We start from the raw sequence: 18,611 nt of genomic DNA, 5'->3' as shown, positions 1-18,611 counted from the left end.
ACAAAAATTGTTTGCAAATGCTGAATTTGAAGCTTGATCACAAGACAGATGGTCGATATCTTGAAAGCTTCAGTTGTATTTAAAAGGAATCATATTAAAATACTATTGAGATTATCACAAAAAAAAAAAAAATTCTTAAGGGCCATCTGGATCCCATCCAGTGCTATGTACTGTAATAGAGAGCGGAATATCAGGGTGAGACCCTTCTTGCATTCACGGTGCACGCAAAACTCCCACTGAAACCTTCTGAACCACCTCTAATCCAAAAGATCAGAAGGGGTCTTCAGTAGCAGACTGCTTCCCACACCCTATGCTTCCTGTCCTTTGTGTAACAAGGTGTGAACATCTGTTTTGAACCTTATTACTATACTCTGTACAAAAGAAGAAATTGTTTTGTGGCAGCTTAGGTGACCCTTCACCAACAGGGTTTAGAGGGATATGATGAGGATGAAAATAAGGATAACTATAATCTAGTTCCATTACACCCATCTGAACTGGGAGAGCTTGGGAATTAAAAACCTGGTTTTGATCTCTCACCTTCACTTTCTACTATTGATATACCATCACAAAATAGGTTAAACATGAAGCTATTTGTGAAGCAGAAACTAGTTTCCATTAGGTTACAAGACGACAGTATTCACCTCACAGCTTTATACAGGCACACCCTACCAAAGTAAAGGATGGGCTAATAAAACATGTCTGGCATACTATAGAAACCTAATACAATTAGCCAATGGTCTCTCCTGTACTTTAAGAATCCCTAAACTGTTTACCATAACTGATACCAGACTTGGTTCATTGTTTGGAGCTATAGAATATTTTGTATAACTCTACATAATATGCTGAGTCAGACAAGATAATTGGGAGTCAAATACTGGCTCTTTAAAAGTGACCATAAGATTCCTAACAGTTACCTAATTTACCTTTTGTGAGACAATGACAAGGGCATCTGTTTTTAGACAGATGTTTTTCTGTTTTTCTGCACCTCTCGGTCAATATCTGAACATAACATATTCAAATCTCTGCCAACACAAGCATACCTACCAAACTAAGCAGGCTCTCAAACTGAACCTCCTTCTTTCTCAGACATTCTGAGGAAATCATTGGTCTAGAATCCTAGGTCAGGGAAAGAAGTAGAAACTATTGATACTCAGATCACAATAATACATGAACTGATCAATTAATAGCTTCCTCACAAGAATTACACCTCAATGAAAGCAAAAAAAGTTGCCGATTCAATTACGCTTGTCAGATACAAAGCCCCCGGATTATCAATGGGCTATGGCCTGTGAATCACAGAGCTCAACTGGATCTTGTATCTTGCCAGTTGTATCTCTATTTCACTATTTGTTCTCGGATGTTAAAAACACTATTGGAAGCAGTTCAAAAATACATTGTTGGAAAATTGTTAATGCCCTAGTCATACAATGTCATTCTGAAGCTCCCTGGGAATTTAGATTTGCACAGCTTATTAGGATATGACCTTTCCCTTGATTTTTTATTTTAAGATCAAGTTAACATGAAATTTCCCCAGTGGGAGTTGCTGTGTTTCCTTCACAGATAAGGAAAAAAGCAATGGCAACTCTGTATAGAGACAACTTTCATACATTTCTACAGTACGGACAACTTTGTGGTCTTGACAGAGATCCAATGCATTCCTAGAGGTTGAGAGGAAAGTCATGCGGTACATTAACTACGAAAAAACCAGGAGCATAACAAAGGTATTTCCCTGAATCTTTCACCCTTTTTTTTTTTTTTTTTTTTTTTTGTTGTTGTTTCAGTGTCATTTGAGATGAAGCTTTGAGGAATTTTAAGGCCTATGGACTCCTTGCATTCAGAGGATCAGGGTAGCACTGCCTGTGAGGTAATGGCTTGTTTCTGGAACATATTCATATTCCTTTGGGTGAACAATTACTACCTCCACAGCACTCTTTTTTTTCTCCACGATACAGATCTTGTCTCACAAATTCACACACTTCAGCATTTCCGTGCTTATTATATTAGCATAATTTTTCCTGGGATCTGATGAAGCTGATCTAAGAGGAGGCGGCTGAAAAATCCATTCTCAAAATTGTCCTATGTGGCAGGTATTCCTAATGGTTAACAAGAACAATATCTCCAGTTGCTTGGTGGTCAGTGAGAGAGGCTCCTCTAGAGGCCGATTCGGAACAGCTAAAGTAATTCCTTGCTTGAAATTATTCTGTAGAGAGATGTCTCCCTTTGTGACATGGGATGATTACCAACTACCAATAACAGTGTTTAAATACTGATATATAATAACCATTTTAAATAGTTTAAGGCAGGTACGTTCAACATTTCTCAGCCCTTACCTCTCTAGGTCGATGAAGCCCACAGAGATAATAAATTAAATAATTAGAAGGTGAATGATGCTGCTTATATTTGCAAATTTTTAAAATGACCAAGATTGCAAAACCTAACAACTTTTAATAAGTTTTTATTCAGGAGAGAACAATTTTCTCACTGAAAGTAAAATCAGTAGGTCAATAAAGATAAATAATTTGCTTTTTGGATATTCAGAGTAAAAGTTTTACACATTAAGCCTTTGCTATGCAAACAAAGCTTTTCCTCAGATACCAAAAGAAGAAAAGAAACTGATAATGAAATAACATAAACTACTTATTTCTTTAGCTTTTCATAGAAGCAGTCTGTCGACTTAGTACTTTGGGTAGGTATTGTACATATAATGTTCTTATAATGATGCCACAATATAATATAAAATAATGCAATATAATATGCATTCAGCATGATCATATTTGAATGTCAGCAATGACACGTCCAACAAAACAATACAAACATTCAAATGATTCCTAAAACAACTTCAGTCAACTTAATGAGTTTCATTGGTCGGCAGTTCTTCTCATGGCAGTGATGCAGATTGTCTGCTGTAATTTGGCCATGCAAACAAAACACAGTCCTTTAAGTTTTCCTGCAACAGCTGTTAACGGGGGGATGTCCCTATTAGTTAAATTTGCATTTCCAGAAACAGCCCTTCCTCTTTCAATGACTGACAAAAGATACGGGTTTATTACTCTAACAAGTAAGCAGCAGACAGCCTTAAAACCAATTTAGATTATAGGCTGACTGTAGGAGTTAATTTGCAATTGATCAGAGGCTAATCTGCCTCTCTTGGGTAAGTACAAAATCATTATCTACATCACAGGTTAAAGACCTCTATGAAACTTACGTGTCTAACAAAGGAGTAAACAAATCCAAACTGATGTGATTTACTGCCTATCTCTGTAGAGTACACATATATACACTTCACTTTTCTGCAAACAAATCTACCAAGATTCTAGAAAAATGATAATGATATAGAAGGAAAAAATTACAAGCTGAACGCTACAACCTTACAGGAAGTGATCTGTTGACTACCAGCATTTCTAATAGAAGAGAGTATCAGCAGGCATGTTTGAAAAGTGATTCAACAGAAATTGTGTATCATTTTCAACTCTGGTGCCATAGACTCCCAATGCAGATGCATACCGTGAGCACTAAAAGTTTATTTACACAGGGCAGGACTGAACATTGCATGTTCACATTCAGACCATGATAAAGAGCTTTGTCTCCCATTAGTAATTTAAAGAATTGTGATTTGGTACTCCCAACACACCTATAATTGAATTCCTCAGTCGTAAAATCACTGGTGCCAAACAAGTTCTGATATCCTTTATCAAGCCTTTTTTTTTTTCATGTCATTTGTTAGCATATTTCTTATGGAGCTTTTCTTCTTTTTATAGATACATTTGCTTTAGTTATAAATTAACCCTGGAATTTACTCTCCCGGAGGCCACAAACTGCTTTTTTACTCTCTTGAAAAAGTTTTAGGCTATATGAATTTATAATTTGGGACAAATTTGAGTAACAGTTGGTGGTTCAACTACAGAGGAAAGGAAATTTCAAAAGATTGACAAAGTAATTAAGAATAAACTGAAAATGTTTAGATGCTTTTCTGTGCCTTCTCCTATGGAAGCTGTGATTAATTTGCCAGGAGGGAACATATTTGCCTGTGGGATTTCTGGTGCTTCTAGTTCCTTGTAATAATATGAACTAAGATATAACCTAATTCTGAAAGGTCTTTCCAAGAAGACCCATACATCAGTGGCTCCTAAAGATGGCCAGTACATCCCACAGGTACACAGAATACTTTAAAATTCAGACTCAAATGCAATTTGAACCGTATTATGGTTCCATCAATATTTGTTTAGCAGATTAATTCAAACAATGACCATTAAAAGATTAATTTTTCATTTGATAAATGTAATCCTAAAGAAACAAGGCTTGTAATATTTCCTATTTCCTATTATGTGTCTTTGTTGGTCTCTTTCTCTTCATCCCCAAGAGCTTTGGAAAACATTGGCTTGTTTCAGCCAGAACAAACTACCGTGTAGAGGAGTTTTAACACAATATGCCCGAATTGTTGTTAGTGTCACCACTGAAAGAGCAACAGTTTGAGCTCACCCTGTAGTAAATATCAGAAAATCCAAATGAAAAATTCCTAAGAGACATATCCATAGGAAAGTAACTTAGTTGGTTCTACTGTTCAAAGAGCAATTCGTATAAAGGCAGAATAATTACTTTTAACAGCCAAGATAACACACACACTATTTCTTTTATTTGTCCTTCTGTGCTACTCTTACCCTCATTACAAACAATTTAGGTTTGAAAATTTTGATTTGGTTTGACATAAGCACACCAGATATCCATTTTTTTTATGGTTTCATTCCTGTTTTAGCTAAGATTTTCCAAGGTGGAGCAATTTGAAAAAATATGCCTGGAAAACAGGAAATGATCTTACGGAACTTTGCATTTCTGGATTACTCTTCCTGATCCAGTTGGACTGTGGTCGTGCTGCTACGTACACTGCATGGAATAAGGGGCTAACTTAATCCAGCTTGGGGTGGCTTAAAAATGACACCGGTTTGATTATAAAAAAATACTTTAAAAATTAGTCTTTAATGAAGAATAATGCAAAGGATTGAGGAGCCCTGGGGTATTTTTCATGTATAAATAATTTTCATGGAGTGCTTTCCCCCATCTCTGGTTTTCCATATTCAAGACAATGTCTTGCAAAGGTAAACAGAACTTCCTTCTCTATTTGCTGTTTCTGAGATTGCCAATCAATTACCTGAAGTTAAAATTTTCACCTTACATTGTGTTTTGTCATATTTTTATTAGTTAGTACCTCACCCTCTTGAAAAATGTTATAACTTACTCTAGATTTCTTCTTGAATGCTTCATCCGTTTAATTAGCTATAGTAGGTTCTTGCCGTATCTTTGTTAAGTTTTAACAAAACAAGGTATTTTCTGTTCCTTTAATTGAATTGATAGTAACACAGCTGAAAGGATTTTAAGTCAAAATATTTATCAACCATTACAACAGAAATGAGGATTAAAATCGTGGCCACGTTGTCAAATATTTTAGCTCTCAAATCTTTCAGTCAAGTCTTAAAATATACATCCACCTAAACAGATGTTTAGATTTTACAATTCTGTGCTTTCTATTTAATCAAAAAATAAAAAAAATCCATGACTTATTTCTTGACACTATTTGGGGAAAATCAGTCAGCCTGATTTGGCACTAATACTCATGTGTAGTCCCATTCAAATCAATGAGATGGTGAGCATAAAGGTGAGAGAGCAGTGACTACCCTGAAGGATCAGAACCGTAAAGTTATACACAAGTATAACCATCTACTCTCACACCTTGTGTACACATTTCATAACTTTGTTTGCACTGTGTACTTTCACTTGAGCCAAAAGGAATTTTCAGAGCAAACAAGTTGTAATGTATTCTTTAAAGGTGAGTTACAATGTCAGTTACCTATTGTTCTTGGAACAGACAGTAGGACAGTAAAAATTTCAAAATATTTTTCATATTTTTCAGAGTAATGACTATGTCATATACAAGTATTTTACTAACATCTGCTCAGGACAGATGTATAAACAGAGAATTTTGCCATCACAGAAAACAAGCTCTTCTAACAATGTGATCCTTCATCGGATGTTAGAAAAAAAAAAATTCGGAATATTTTAAAAGATTTTGGGTTTTACACTATATGTCTTTTTATTTATTTATATGAAAGCCAAATGGACAGACAATGTAGGCTAAAGTGACTTACAAATTTTTCTTTTCAGAAAACGCCAACCATGCACTTTCCATTTCTTTCTTGTGTGCCACAAGCTTTCAAATATCCCCAAGTTATAAATTAATTTTTTTGAGCTTTAGCTTTAGATTTTTAAATCTACGAATGGAACATTAAGCACAGCTCATCTTGGTCCGTAGGCAGGAAGAAACTTAAAAGGAAATTATAACAAATCTGAGAGGCATTTAAACTAATTCCGTTTCAGCTACACTAATCAACTAAAGAGTACGAGGACTCTCACTCTGGTCGTATTTCTTCCACTCACGTTATCAAACTCTCTTAGGCATGAGAACTGGGTGGCAATACCTATATGGCCTGTTGTAAATGGTCCATGGCCCACGCTAACTCCCAAAGTATTTCTGGGAAGTGAATGGCTGTTAGTTGGCTGAGCTAAAACTGGACCAGGGACAATTCTAAGAATTTAACCATTTAACAATCCAGCTCCTGAGCCTGTGCCCAAGTTACAGCACTTTTTAATTTACTAGTATGGATCTAGTGTTTGAGTTCAATTAGACATCTCTGAGACTAGGGAATATGATTGCTTTGGGGTTTTGTTTTGTTTTTCTTCAAATTCCCTGAGTTATTTAATTATGTGTCAGCTTTTTTTTCTTAAATGTGGTCCCACTTTCTGCCTGCAAGCTGGCAATACATATAGTAGGTATTCTTAGCTTTCAGGAAGGGGAAGCATGCAATTCTGAAGGCATTCAGCATCACTGTGAATGTGAATAAGACTCCAGAACTCTCATAAATCTGCATTTCCTTTGTACACTGTTTTATTAAGCACTAACAAAAGGTACTAAACTATTTTTCCCAAACTCACACTTCATTTCAGTGAAATATTGTATCTGTGCAAAAAGAAACTCCAGAGATGGAAAACTCTGAGACAAGTTACATTCTTGATACTCAGACAGACAAAGCAAGTAAAATTATCAAATTCCTGTAATTGACATCTATCAGAGGCATTTACCTCTCTTACCTTTGTGTCATATGAAAACAAAAGAAATATTTTGCTGCTTGGAAAGCCCACAATATAAAGATGGCAATACTATAGCAAACCGGAAACTGCTTGCTTAGTATTTACCTCATCTCCTGCTCTGAGAATAGCTAACAACATACTGGATACAGTATGTGTCTCAAAATCACTCCCAGCTTCTATGAACTAAATAATCCACATGCCCTATGGTTGTAGAAGAAAACTGACTACTCTTCAGACGGACTGTACAGTGTCAAAGGGCATAAGGGAACCTGTTCTGAGTAACCACTCACAGAAGATGGAGGAAAACCCTACGGAGTTTCTCAATATCTCTTCCCAATACAGCACTCATCTCTGCAGTAGATATTCCAATTTTTTTTCTCCAATTTCATTTCAGAAATTCTTATTCAGAAGATGCTTTCCTTGAGGAGTATACAACAGTTTATATGGTGTACCAGAAACAGAAAACAGTGCTATTTAGTATTTAGCCTACATTGTCTTTATTTGATTTCCATATTCATAACTAAATAAGCACCGTATCACTCTTACTGTTTTGAACTCCAAAGAATTCCTTTCTCCCCCAGAGTAACTGCCAGGTATAATTACTGCATTCATTAGCCCTTCCTGGAGCAATTGTCAGGAAAGCAGCAACCATACTTGCATCAATTTCTTCTTTCCCCTTGCCTTTTTTTTTTTTTTGCTTTCCTTCCAGGAAAATTAGACTTTCTACTTTATCTCTCCCCCTTACACTGGGTATCTCACCTTATTCCCCTCAAACCTTTTCCTTCCTTTATTCTTCCCTTCAAAATGCAGATCTGGGGAGGAAAAGGAGACATGGTCTTACTGTTTTCCTCTCTACCAATTTCTTGTGGTTTTGTTTTGTTGTTTTTTTAATTTAAATCTATTCATTCTGACATTGTAAGGAGATTCACAGTACAGTTATTTCATCAGTGACAACAAAAGAGTCACCCTCCTGTCTATGGGTCAAGCTTCAGCAGAAATTTAAAATCGCCACATGCTGCATAACATTGTGCTGTGCCTTCCTGTTAGTGGCCGGGGGAGGAGACAGGAATCTGTTGCACAGCCTGCGTCAGAGAACGTAGTCACACTACAGTATATCAAATTCAGTGTATGTACAAGTTATTGTTATTCTAAACTTACCTCAGACTTCAGCAATATTCACTGCCTGTTCTACTGTCCTTAGTGACAGGAAAGCTGTCACTTGTTGTTAGCGTATCAGACAGTTCCTGTTCTCAAAGGAGTAATAAATAAGGCTAGATTTAAAAAACAGAACAAACTTGGGCAGAAAAAGAACAATGAGTAGGAATGCCAAAATACAGTGAAAGACCACGTTATGGCATTGTCAGCATATCTTAAACCAAGAAAAGCTGAAAAATCTCATAAGAGACCAGAGAGAAGAATTCAAAATCAAGAAGGTTCCAACAATAAACTTTAAACTTTGAGAAAGAAATTCAAACATCTGTATTTGTAAAGATTTTCCCTGCTTTTTAATATCTTCTTTGGCAAACACAAAAAGGGCTAATTAAATAAAGAAAACCAACGGAGTCTTAGCCAATCTTCCCACTGCCTTCCTTCGAAATTCCCTTTAATTAATTAATTACCTTTCCTGATACTCATTATGGACAGCTTTTTCACTTCTCCCAACTCTCTTCTCTGCTGGGCCTCCAAAGTCCCACATTTGCCTTTGATCCCTGTCTTAATCCACCACTGCAATTAATCTAATCATACTGAACACCAGTAGCCTCTGTTAAGATTAAAGATATTCTATCTATTTCACAATATTTTAAAGCCAGAGCCTATCTTAACATTACACATTACTCCACCTATTTGGTACAAATTTTGTCTTATGGGTATTTTCGTTTGTAAAGATGATGATGAACACTATTGATAATATTTTTATCTTTTAAAAACAGAATTGATAAAATATACAGAAAGCAGTTTTCTGGGTTTTCATTTGATCTCTCACCTACTCAGAATTGGCACCCTGGTGACCCAAAAAAGAATAGAAAGAAATGCACATGACTTCCACATCCTCAGTATTACATCATGAAGGATGAAACAGCATATTATGTACCACTCAGAGGGCCGCTGTACTGTAACTCTTTTCTTACATTAAAAAAAATGCCTTAAGAAAACTGTGACTCATTAGAAATTTGACAGATACCATATTCCAATGCACAGAACAATGAAAACAATGATAGACCGTTAGACGCAGACTCATTTCATAATGGGATCAGTTACTGTGAAGTATTACATTAGCATGCTGAGTGTTTTTTTAATACAAATTAAAACATGAAGGTATGTTTGTGGGAAAATATGTATTTTTCATATTCTATTTCTGGATTAAGATTTTCATTGCCAAAAATTTTCAAGACAACATGTCTACAAGGAAACATCTTTGGTGGAGGAAAAATAGGTTCTTGATACTGAAGGGTTTTCCAGTACTTCTTCAAGCACTGTCAAGAATTCCTGCCTACGCTAACCGTGCTGCAATAACTATTTCTTAATAAATTAGTAATCCTGGTTTAAGAAAATAATTCCTCAAGTGTCACTACCTATGTCAGAAAGTAACTTGCATAACCTGATATTTTAACTAGCCCAAGTAAAACCTAAACCAGTGAGATGATTTCAAGTGTATATTTTATTCCATATATAGGGTATTGGATTATTGTAAAAAAGCCCCAAACTAAACAAGATATTGTGAACATAATAAATATCCGCCGCACCCAACTTAACTGGGTAAAGTTAGCCAGCCTGATCACATGAGGCAGACCCAAAGAACAAGTCTTTGGGCAGTGCCCAAAGGAAACTCTGTAAGGAACCCTCTTGGGTCTCTTATTCATCGTGCCATAATGTTCTTCTCTGCATCAGAAAAACAATTAACCAGTTCAAGACAATTGGCAAGCTCACATCATAGCAAATACTCCAAGAAGCTTGCAAAACAGAACCAAGATCAATTGGCAAGCTAATCATGGAAAGCAAGTGTAGAATTTGCTTGCAATAGTGTTTCTTAAGTGCAAGCATCCAAATAATTTAAAAAAAAAAAAAAACAACAAAAAAAAAGAAAGCTAGGAATTACTAATTAAGCTTCCATAGGATTTTTGGAAGTTATTTTGCATTGCCTTGATAACAAAAAATACGTTAAAACCACAGTTAAAAACCTGAACCTTGCAAAGTGATACTTCAGTGTTCGCTTATTTCCTACTTTAAATTCAGGACCTGTCATAATAAACTTTTGTAGTAGTAACTTTGAAACTTACTCTGCAGTTAATGGTAACTACTCATACTTAGCTGAGATCTTTACTAAATAACCTACTGCAGGCCAGTTCAGCAATTCCGGCAATAGCTCTAGTGTAAATGTAAAAAAAATAATCCAGGAAAATAAGCCTTTTTAATAGCACTTGTTTCATTCAGAGAACTGATTTAATGTGAAATCCTTTTGTTCTAAATAAAGCTTAAAGTTTCATCTTGTTTATCATCTCAAACCATCTTCAGCAACAGCTGGAAATTCTGAAAGTGAAAGCATATTTGCAGAACTTTTGTTTCCACACTCTTTAATCGTGTTCTGGGCAAAAGAAAAAAAATCTATACCTTCATGAGTGTCTTGCAAAACACAGTCATTTGTCAAACTCTGCTTACGTTGACAATTACTATGGGATATTTAAAAGAAATAAAACACTAGCCTGCTTTTCTTAATATTTCTAATCATTTTAAAAAACCAAATACGCTAACATGCCTTGATGTACAAATAAGGCATCTCAGATATGCAGTTTAAGGGCAAGTGATGGCATCTAGGGGTGATGACAGAGAAGAAATGCAGTAAAATCCTCACAGAACTTTAGTGACTCAACAAAGTAAATTCATCCACTACCAGTGGTTAACTTCAGCAGAATGGGAGGAATAGCTACATCACTAGGTCAGTGCAAGAACTTTGTTTCAAACATACTACAAGCTAGAAAGCAAATAGATAAAATGATTTTTCCTTGTCCTGGAGGGAATTAGAACCTCAGCCTGCGGCCTCTTCAAAATTTCTCAAGATTCCATTAAATACAGTCCTGAATAAGGTTAGAGAATGCAGACAAAATTCTCTGTAAATAAAGCAACCTTTTGCCCTCACGTACTTGTTTATCTACAGATTTCTCTGGGTGTAACTGAAAATAAAGTTTTACTTTTTTTTCCTTTTTACATTCTTATGTAGGATTAAAAATTAATTTAGCAATATACCACATTATAACATGTTTCTATTAAGCTTAAAAACTGAGATTCAGCATAAAATTTTGTAGCTGAAATACCACTGTAGGGAACAGTGAACTCCAAGTAAAACATATTCAAGATGAAAGGATAAACTCTTCAGTTTTATTTACTGTAGACATAAAAAGTCAGTACCTAAACCTATCATGAGGAAATATGTACATTATGAATGGCAGTAAATAGAAGTGGCCGCATTTTTCCACAAGCCCCCATATTAGATAGCACCACAAAGCACCAGGTCTAGGTAGTAAAACCTGTTTTTCTGACCACCCCTACTAGAAGATCTTGGTGTGAGTGTTAAGGCCTATAATTAACATTTTTCTTTTCATAGTCCCTTTTTTGGTGTAACAGAGTGACTCCTTTGGTAGTCTGACATATGTTTCAAACCACCATGGTTGAGAGCTTATTTCACAGCAATATTAAAATATTCCCTTAGCATAAATTTTGAAAAAATACAGCATTCTATTTGTATATAGATAGCAACCTAAGTTCAAAGCCTCTCAAACTTCAAAATTGCTGCTACACAACCATGAGTAGTTACAGCAGTTACACAACATCTCTGTTCAATAAATCTAAACAAACACACAAGTACTATGGACTTATAATGCAATATTATAACATAAAATCCTATTTTATGCAATGCAATGTAATCACATGTTGTGTAAAAAGTTTAAGACAAGATCATAATTCTGGGCAGGGCTACTTTGTGCAAATATGAAATTCTCTGGAAAGTAATTTGCTTAAACTCAGCGGAAAAACACAAAACACAGTAAGAAAACTTCCACCACTCTCGCTTATTCTCCATGCCTATTTCATCACAGCTAAAAGTCTTTGTATGAAAATAACTTCTTTAGAATTTTATACATACATACAGGTAAGTCAGAGGAATTGCAGCTGGAGATCTCCTATAAAAAAGTATAGGATTCTGGCAAAAGGGAATCTAAAACATGTCACAATCGGATTTGTGATAAAGAGGAAAGACATGAGTCCCCGTGGAGCTCATGAAATTCCAATAACCCGTAAACCAGCATGAAGTATAATATTTTCCTCCCATAACAGCTGTTATAAGACCAAAACTAGAATTTGTGTCTAATTTGAAGGTCTAGAATAAACTAATACCAACTGCAATGTCTGTATCAAAATGTTAGTATTTCATTTCGAGTTAAAATACTTTAAGAAATTGATCACATAAATTCCAGAACAAAAGGCAAATAAATACACTACTCTTGTTACACTGGCATTTCTTCAATAACGTAAAGAAAAGCATGTAGGACTTTTGCTATAATATATATTCATGGCTGTTTAATTGCAGGCATTTACTCTCAGTGAGCAAACAGCAATTCACTTAGAGTCAGACCCTATATTTTCAGCATGCTAAAGCCACAGACCGACTTCAACAGTAATTGCGTGGAAGCAAGCCGTATATAGGACAACATTTCTAACACTGCATGTAGATTGAAAACCTGACCCTACTGAAACAGCAGAACCGCCACTGACCTGCACGAAGCTGGGATTTTTTTTTTCTAGACTCTATGCATCTTCCAATAAACCAACATCATCTTTTTTTGATACCGTGGAGTGTTCCGTATCTTCCTCTGTTGGGATATTATCCAATATTTATTATATTGTGTTATCAGATGTTATATATAGCCTTTCAACATTACTGAAATAAGTAGGAAATCATTCTATAACATAGGGTTAATACATTACCTACACACAGGTATTCCCTACAAGTATGTATATAACCATACATATATGTTCATCTTAGCATTCATCAAGCATACTTCTGCCTGAACATACATACACAAAGCTACGTAAGCTTTGTGTTTTTTAAATTGCTAATTATCAACCAGCAGAGTAGACTTTGGGATTCATAGACTTGAATTCATAGACTTTGTCCTGAATGTGCAGACCGCATGGCATGGAGGTGATCTGCTTAGTCACGAGGGAAAGGGGTGGCTTATGCAAGTCCACAAAGCATCATCTGCTAGTCGATTCCAGAAATTCACAGCCCAGCTTTTGAGGTAGTTACTTGTCTTCCCCTTTCTAAGCAGGATATTTTTTCTATTTAGAGTGAAAGCTAGCGAAACTGCAAAGTAAAATCAGCTGCATTTAGACAATAGGGTGCTGCTTAGAAATTGAGGGGGTTTTTTGCTGTAAATTTGGGGATTTGTTATCACACATACACCTAACTTTTTTTACTTACTATTGTAAGCATAAATAAAACCACTGACATTTTAATTTAAAATTTTTGCATCAATCTCACTACTACATTGTGTCTCTGTTGTAAATCATAGAATCATAGAATCGTCTAGGTTGGAAGAGACCCTTGGGAAATCAGTAACTATTTGCATTCTTATGCCATAGATCATATAGTATTAAGGGTAGGGACAACCTTTTCATTTGAGTGAGTAACAAGATGGCCCCAGTTTTGACTAGGCTGCTAGGTACTACTGCAATACAGGTAATTAAAAATATCTATATAGTTCATATATCATGAATTTTAATTGGAGAATGATGTAACTGTTTGGTTCAATTCTATAAAGTGGTTTAGGAGAGGACAAACAGGCCAAATAATATAAAGGAAGGTGTGGGTGGAGTGGGAGAAAAATGTGAGCTGGATCAAATTGATTTAAGTTCTGTGAAAGTCTTCAGATATGTAGACCAGGCCTCGCTGCTCCCCCCTCTCCTCTCCTCTTCCCCCACTCCTCCCAGATTAAAAGAATAAAAGCCTACAAAGGATTTAGTTGTATATTTGCCTTGTGGTGTGAGAAGAGATGACATCTTTGTAGCAACAGGCAAAAAAGAAGTCCATGTTGCAGTAGAAGACCTGATGCTGACGTAGAAACTTAGTCTTTCCTATGGTTGCCACATACATTTTCTCCTTCGTATCTCCTTAAACTTGCAAGATCTGAAGGTATCCCAAGCCCCACTCACCACAGGTGCTAGTACTAGGGGGACAATTTGCTTAGCACCTGTGGTTTTTACATACTTTGTCACTGGAACCTGAAAGGAAGCACAACAGAAAAAAGACAGACTATCCTTCATTAAAAAAAAAAAAAAAAAAAAAAAAAAGTAGGGACGTGGGGAGGAACAAAGAAAAAAAAAATGTAAGAGATTTATCACTTAATGCAGGAGTCAATTTACATTTCATATTCCTGGGAATCTAAATATCTGAAGAGAAATCTTATAGCTTGCTCATTTTTAATTCTGCCTTGGAAAGGTCTTCACAGGGGGAAAAAAAAAGGTGAGGGGAGATTTTTTCCAAGTACTCTGTAACAGTTAAATGAAATCCTTAAGAACTGACCTGTTAATGGGACCCCCCAACTTCTGCTTGTGGCATGGGTACGTAGGACTTGAGTATAGCAATGTTCTCTTGCTTTGGATTATTTCTAACTTTTTCTTATGTTAGTTTGCAAAAAAGTTACCTGACACACAGAGAACATTTGGTATGAAGCACCTGAAAAACAGATCCCTGCTGTTAGAGCAATATACATCATTATGGAAATACAGCATGGAATAATTAGAACTCACCATCTAGTATCATCCTAAGTTCAGTAAGTCTATCAGTGACTAAAAAATGAAACTAGTAGCAATAATTAACGGGAAGTATTGTATCCATGACTTCAAAAGAACCTAGCATGGATAATTTACAATTGTATTTTAATTTATCTTAAGCAACTGCACTGGAAACTGTTTTACTGCATGCCAGAGGAGAATACAGGAATAATCCTTGTGACAAAAGCTAGTAAAAGAAACTAAAGAAAATTCTGACTATCAATTACGCATGACTAGCGATTCACTATTAGGCTACAAAAAATGGCTAGTAAATATATTCAACATCATTCTGAAGAGACTATATGTAAAAAAAAAATGAAACAAACCAAAAGAGGGCTTCAGCAATCAAGGTGAAAAAAACTCATTAAGTATTTTTTTCATTATTTAGTTAGTCCAGCTTCGTACAAGACAGTTTTTCTTCTACTTTTAAGCTTTTCCTTATTTTTAAATTATAACTTTTTGCAAATTTCATTTTACTAGCCATTGCTATAAGTAGAAAATTATACTGATAATAATTGAAGCTGGGCCTAAATTTATTTGACTTAGAAATGGACTTACTGTTACTTAAAAAAGTTTACAGAAAAGTCAGATTTAGAAGCAGTGTTGACAGTGGGGGTTTTTATCAGTATCACAAGGAAGGTTAAAAGGCATACTTCCATATTCTTCAATTAAATTCTGATATTTTGCCACCTTCATTTTTTGTGATAATTTATTATATGACATAAATTTATATCGGGAGAAAAAGAATTATTTGTATGTTCTATATTGTAATGGAGATTTCATTGAATGCTGATATTTAATGAATTGTATTATCCAGGAATTTGACATTGAGGCATTTCTAAGAAATGTACAGTCTTAAGGCTGTTTACAGATATATAATCTCTGAAGCACTAACTGTTAATGAGGTATTTTATAAAACTGATGCCTAAGAATATTCAAATTCAAAAGCTGCCTGTGTAAAAATACCTTTAAATTATATTTCTGATTGGTTATCATTCAAAGTCCATGCCAACTATTTTTCCAGCTCTCTCTCCCCTTGACAAGTCTTATATTGTAACACATGCCTTAACGCACTAAGAGTGATTTCTTATAATCTCATAATTAAATCTCTAAGCAATTTTTGCGGCATTTTTTTTTTGGTGACAGCCAAAGGGAATAATGATGTCAAACACGCAACTTCATGCAACAAACTCTGATATTAATGGGAGCACGACACAGAAAACCTCTTTTCAAAGGACAGCACAGAGTATTATATGCCATAGTTACTTGTGTACACTAGGAATTTTTAGTTAACTAGTAACAAATCATAGTAACCTTTTAAAAGGTAAATTACTGATTAAATTACAGACTAATTGGTACCAGAAAAATATTTTTTTGTTGTTTTGAATACTGATTCTTAAATGGAATGTTACAATCCTGTCCCACAGCAAATCTTATCCAGAGATGGGGCAGCAAGTCACAAATACAAGGCTAGCTAGCTCACCATCCTAGTTATTTCAAGGATAATTATAATTGATCCTGCTGATTTAAAGGAACCTAGAGCCCACAGTACATGAAGAAATTGATAATGTCCTGAGCTTTTCATCAGAATAAATACCAGGCTTACGTCACTGATATTAATAAATACATCACTGTTAAGTCAGCATAGTGTTGTCATGTGTACACAGTGCCACAAAGTTACAACACCACAGGAACTTACACTCTCCAGTTGTAGACTACCCTGGAGAGAAATGACACCAGGAAGATTACAAAACACCCCTGCAAACCTGAGGCATGCCATCAAGACATAATACATTTCAACATAGCATCTCAGTTGTTGCAGGCTCAGAAGGGCTCCCCGACTTTCTGTGGTTGAGAAATTCGTAAGAAAAAAAAAAAAAGTCTGTTCATTCATTAAGGGAATTAGCCAGGTGAGCAGCAACGCTTCCCTCTCCGCTCCTTTCCCCTAACGCGGGGGAAGGTCTACCTCTGGAGACATCCATCCCCATCACCTCCACCTCCTGTAGGGGAGGAGACCACCCCTGTAGGCACCTTCTCTCCCTCAGCATCCTCCTCTGTGAAGGGCCTGCTGCCCCGGAGTACAGCACCATGGACACAGCGCCCACGCTCCTGCCAGCGGGCTACCGGGCACAGCCTGCCGCTTGCCCGGCCCTCCAGCCCTCACCGAGGGGGGGGATTCTCGCCACACGGCCACCGGGCGGCTCGTCCTGGCGGACCTCCTCCCCTCAAGGGCCATGCCCCCGGTACCCGAGGCACGGCCCTTGAGGGGAGGAGGTCCGCCAGGACGAGCCGCCCGGTACCGAGGCATGGCCCCTGAGGGGAGGAGGTCTGCCAGGACAAGCCGCCCGCCGGAGCTTCTCCCCTCCGCTGCAGGAAAAGCCCCCGCCGAGCCAACCCCCACAAGCACCCCCGGCACCTCAGCCCTCCCCGACCGCCCAAGCCTTCCCCTCAGCCCCGAGCTCCTCCGACAGAAGCGCCCCTCACAAACCGCCCCCTCACACACGCAGACCCGCGTCTCCCTCAGCCCGCTGTTCTCCACACGCCTCCCGCGTCCCCCCCTCACCTCAGGCGAAGGTCCGTTCCCCCCCGCCCTGCCTTTCCCCGCAGCCCGCACTGACCTGGCCGCTGTCAGGTCTCAGCGGGAGAAACTCTTCCCTTCTAGTGGGATAAACTCCCCCGGCTCGGCCCGTCCTACCCCACCAGGCACCGCCTCCCCCCCGGCCCGGGCACCGCCTCCCCGCCGGCCCACACGGCCCGGCGCCGAGGGGGGCGAGCCGGACCGGCGGCGCGAGCCGGGGGTCGGGGGCGGCGCGAGCCGGGGGTCGGGGGCGCCGCGCGCCGCGGGGCTCGCGCCGCAGCGGTTGGCGGGCTTTGAGGGGGGGGGGGGAGGGCGGGACCCGGCGCTGAGGTACCGGGGGCGGTGGCGGTGAGGGAAGAGCTGGACGCGGAGAGGGAACGGGTCAGTGAGGAGGACGAGGAGGAGGGCGCTGCCTTCTCCTTCCTTTCCCCTTTAGACCCCGTCCGTCCACCCGAGCCGGTTCCCTCCGGGTCCGCGCCCGCGGAGCGAAATCACGAGCGGGTACCTGAGGGCAGAGCGCCGGCCCCGCGGTGGATCTGGAGTTTGATCTCTGCTCCCTGTAATCGCCCGTAACTTGAAAATTCAGGTTTTTTTCCGGCTGCTAACTGCTTTCTCTTTTGCATTCCCATTCTCCAGCTAACTCCTCTCTGGCTTGGTCACCTCACGTCAGTTTGTATCCTCTGTGACAGGAGTAAAGCCTTTTCTGAAAAGATTCTTAGCAGTAACCGAGGTAAATAAAGCTTTTTTTTTTTTTTTTTTTAGCTACAGGTTATCTCTCCCCCCTCCCCCCCCCCCCCCTCTTTTCCCCCCCCTTTTCCCCCCCCTCCCCGTCCCAGGAATGCAGAGGGAAATGGTATAGGTTATGTTCGGTAAGTCTCAAGAGAGAGCAAGTTCAAACAAGCATGTCACCTCCTTCTCTTTCACCCTCTGATTCTTTTAAAAAGAAAAGAGATGTGGGGGGAAGAAAAAAAAAAGAGTCATAAGATCAACAGGCTTTAGAGAGTCATCTTGTAAGTCAAGATGCCCCAGGATACAACAGTTTATCTTTAAAAACTCTTGATCTCTT

At 38.0% G+C, this 18,611-nt stretch overlaps 1 protein-coding gene across 1 annotated transcript in view; it reads right to left on the bottom strand.

Annotated features, from left to right (window-relative positions):
* PPARG (peroxisome proliferator activated receptor gamma) overlaps positions 1 to 17,650 on the bottom strand; it is a 60,066-nt gene extending 42,416 nt beyond the window's left edge. The window contains exon 1 of the mRNA XM_074151307.1: positions 17,586 to 17,650. The gene's annotated coding sequence lies outside the window, so the exon portion shown is untranslated. The remainder of the gene's footprint in view (positions 1 to 17,585) is intronic.
* Positions 17,651 to 18,611: the final 961 nt, after the last annotated feature.

The sequence above is a fragment of the Numenius arquata genome, chromosome 8 (assembly GCF_964106895.1).
Source record: "Numenius arquata chromosome 8, bNumArq3.hap1.1, whole genome shotgun sequence".
NCBI classification, from domain to species: Eukaryota; Metazoa; Chordata; class Aves; order Charadriiformes; family Scolopacidae; genus Numenius; species Numenius arquata.
This window is presented reverse-complemented; position numbering and strand designations above follow the sequence as displayed.